Raw genomic sequence first — 4,123 nt, forward strand, 5'->3', positions numbered from 1 at the left:
GATATCCTTTCCCTCAGCCTAATGTCCCAATCCTCCCTCCTCTTCCATGTAAATACCAGCTGCTCCAAGTGAGGTTGGAGCTCCAAACCTGACGTTCCAATGCTCCTTGCTGGTCCATGTCAATAGAAGCTGCTCTACTTGAAGTTGAAGCTCCCAGTCTGATGTCCCAATGCTCCCTGCTCCATGTCAGTAGCAGCGGTCCAGTTGAGGTTGGATCTATCACTCTGATGTCCCAATGCTTCCTGCTGCTACATATCATTAAAAGCTGCTCCAGGTGAGAGTGGAGCTCCCAGACGGATCTCGCTAAGCTCCCTGCTCCATGTCAACTGAATCTGCTTCAAATTAGGTGAGATCTCGCAGTCTGATGTTCCAATGCTCCCTGCTGCTTCATGTCAATAGAGGCTGCTCCAGGAGAAGCTGGATCTCCCAGTCTGATATCCCAATGCTCCCTGCTGCTCCACGTCAATAGAAGCTGCTCCGGTTGTGGTTGGAACTCCCAGCCTGATGTCACAATGCTCCCTGGTCCATGTCAACAGACGCTGTTCTAGATGAGGTGGGAGCTCCCATCCCTGGCAGCTCATATACCTCAATATCATCATAGAAATAGTGCCCACTGACCATTTCCACCACTGGAGCTATTGGTGGAATAACGACATCATGTGAACCTAATATTAGTTTTAGTCACCACCAAATCATTATTTCCAAAAGACATTCTTTCTTAAACCTTATTTTGCATGTGCATATTGCAGTCAATCCGAAGTTAGATAATGGTGCTAATTGATGTATGGTCAATAAAAATTTCATCCCATTTTTCATGTTGAGTAACTGCTACTTAGCAAGGAAAATGTTTGAATGAAATCACACTTTTATTCCAGGTGAGGGAATATGGTTTGAATTATTTAAAATGAACCTGTTCACTGTGTAAAATGATCAAATAGATTTCAAAATCAAAATAAAATTGGTTACGTTGTCATCCATCTTGACATGTGGTGTCTTCTTCTTTCAACCACACGGGCATGAGAACGAAACGTCTGTTAATGACATGCGTATAAAGACACTGTAAATCATTTTTCATGCTTATGCTCCATGAATCTGCGGTTATTGATCCACAGTTTAGGTTCAATCTCTACAGTTAACATGCTGACTTCTCCAGTTGTTCATAGTTCAATGTGATGAATCCAGTGTGTGCAGAACGAGAGGGAGCTTGCTTTAAACATCTTGTGTTTATCTGTGCCTTATGTCCAGCCTTCATCAATGGCGAGAGCAAGAGGCGAGGGCGAGACCAATGTGTAAGTCTCTCCGTGCCCATGCACGGCACTCACATTGGCAATTCTGCACTGTGCATTTACAGCCAGTTCTCGGTGCCCCAACACCCACGCCCTGCCCCTTTTGAATTATCTCCATTATTTTGTGCTGTCTCTCTGTGCTCTTCTCACCAAGATGAAACACTTCTACAACCTGCTCCAGATTTCATCTGGCAAAACAGTCATTAAAAATCCCACTGCATAAACATACACTTCGCATCTCTCATTATTTGGTTTTCCTGAATCTCTTTCATACAATAAAAGGTTACAGCAGCTTGACTTGAAAAATAAAATCGCGTTCCTTTTCATTATCCCAATGCGATCTACATTTCAATGCAGTTTAGGCAACTGGTTAAAATTATTCTTTGAGGTTTTATAATAGCGTCGATGCATATAAATTGACCATTGGAGTTCCAATTTCAATAAGACAGCTGTGAGCATACAAAAATAGCAACACTAAAAACAGCGACGAGAGTGGGATTCGAACCCACGCGTGCAGAGCACAATGGATTAGCAGTCCATCGCCGTAACCTCTCAGCCACCTCGTCACATATACACTGGAGCCTATGACCTTATTAATAAGTGAATTGCATAAATTATGCAGAACAGCAGATATTTCTCCCTGGTGTTGGTACAATGATAAATAGTTCAGTACGGTTCCAAGACTATGGTCTGACCTCTGGGTTGTGGGGCAAACGCATTCCCACTCTGCTCCCAGTGATCTGAACAAAAATGAAGAAAAGACTATGAAGATTTGAAGTCAATGGAATGAAGAACCCGAGAAAGCAGGAGGTGTTCTTTCAAGAAAGAGTTGGATAGTGCGCATAAGGGTAGTGGAATCAAGGGTTATGGGGATAAGGCAGGAACAGGATACTGATTGAGGATGATCAGCCATTATCGTAATGAATGGTAGTGCTGGCTCGAAGGGCAGAATGGCCTACTTCTGCACCTATTGTCTATTAAATTGCCTGTGAGGAATTGTTTTCCAGACTGGACGAGAGTGCATAGTGCTCAATGTCATTGTTAGGAACACCTTTCTTCTGCTCAGATATTTTTGACACGCACTTGTGTACAGGACAGACAAATTCAAAATCCTAAATAAGGCTAAACTGACAATTGAATTCAACAATGTAAAAACCTTGATCTGTATCATTTTCCTGGGCCGTGCAACACCAAGTCACTGTATGATCACAGCAACAGAGTGAGCAAGTGTCAGAAGGAAAATGAGTGTAGTGCCAGAGCGCATGCCGGGAGCAACAGTTGACACACGGGGAGATGCATTTCCCACAGCAGAAAAAAATCCCAAACAGCAGACTGCGGTGGAAGAATTCAGAGGGGATTTACACTTTGGAATTTGATGCCAGAGACACAATGGAGATCTGTCATTGAGTTTGCTAAAGATGAAGATTTTAAGATTTCTACAGGTGAAAAGCAAAATAAAATGATCATTGGTTAGTGAAGGCAAATGTTGAAATTGTATATTTCAACAACCTACCCATCTTTGCAATGAGTAGCTCACCACTTTCCTCACTCGAGGTCAGAACCACTGGTGAAGATTATCGTATAATCCCCGTTACTAGCCATGGAATCAGAGAAACTCGGTTTCCCAAACGTTAAGGTAAAACCAGAATGTGGAGGTAAGCATTAATGTGTTGCTCCTGTGCTGCAGGTGCACAGCGCACGGTATCTCTGTTCCAGTATAGTGGGCTGTGCTGTGCCGAAGTTTTAAGTTTGAGCCTCACATGGAGCAGCTTCAATTTGTCGTCGTGTTGAGGGGTACAAACAGAAAATGATATTGAGCAAAGCCAAGTTTATGGGAAGATACACGTGTTTGTGGATTGAGAAACGGCCTTTTGTAGATAATGACTCCTTGATCAACAAACATACTGCAAGTATTTAAAACGTGAAGAGACATTTGTGGAGAGAGAGCCAAAGGTGATTTTTCAGCAGATGGTTAACGTTTCCCATGTGCAATGCCTTAAATTCAGGAAAAATAGATGTTGAACTTGTTTCATGTTACACAGTTTGCTCCAAACTCACAAAGGTTATTGCAATAATCAAAAAAAAATCACATAGGACCGTTTGAATATTGTATGTTGGTCTGAGCATATTTTATCTTCAATGGCGTGCTGCAGAGAAGTACAGTGGGTTAACAATACAAAAGGACAGAGTCTGCTTGGTGGATTTCTTGGGTGGAGGGAAGAATGAACGAAATATACATAACATCATGTGACTGTGGTCAAACTTTTAAAGTAGGTGTTGCGTCTCCAAGTGACGATTCAATTCCTACTCATTAGGATATTACTTCTGTCTGCAGTTATTTTAGGACATCAGCTCCATTTACAGAGTTTCATCTTGAATAATACGCCACACCTTACCAATCCATGAACTTTTTATATTCTATCTTATTCAGTTGTACGTGTTCATGAAGTGTCGTTGTGTCTGAAGTCAACCAAATTCGAAATTGTTACGCAACCACACTGACTCTCTCTCAATGGTAAATTTTCTCCTTGTATGTTTGTTCGTGTATCTTTTAAAACACTGCGAAATCAGCTTCTACGCTTTATTTCTGGAAAGTCGTTCACGATTTAAATAACTCTATTGAGTGGAAGAAACTCTCATCCAAACTTTTCTTAATTATTCACTAATGGTTTTGAATCTCTAACTAAAGTTATTGATTCACTCGAAAGAGGGAATTTCCCCGATTTAGTCATTCAAACCTCGCGTTGTGTGAAAATCTCATTTGTTTACTTCAAACTTGCGTGTTTCTGCTCCAGCATTTTCAAATCTCGTGAATAAACTCCTTCATTCTTTCTATC

The 4,123-nt window shown here is 41.5% G+C and overlaps 1 non-coding gene across 1 annotated transcript; it reads right to left on the reverse strand.

Moving 5' to 3' along the window:
* Nucleotides 1-1,770: 1,770 nt before the first annotated feature.
* On the reverse strand, nt 1,771-1,852 carry trnas-gcu. The gene has a single exon. It is a non-coding gene; the product is annotated as a tRNA-Ser (tRNA).
* Between the last annotated feature and the right edge of the window lie 2,271 nt (nt 1,853-4,123).

Source organism: Chiloscyllium plagiosum, chromosome 18, assembly GCF_004010195.1.
Source record: "Chiloscyllium plagiosum isolate BGI_BamShark_2017 chromosome 18, ASM401019v2, whole genome shotgun sequence".
Classification (NCBI taxonomy): domain Eukaryota; kingdom Metazoa; phylum Chordata; class Chondrichthyes; order Orectolobiformes; family Hemiscylliidae; genus Chiloscyllium; species Chiloscyllium plagiosum.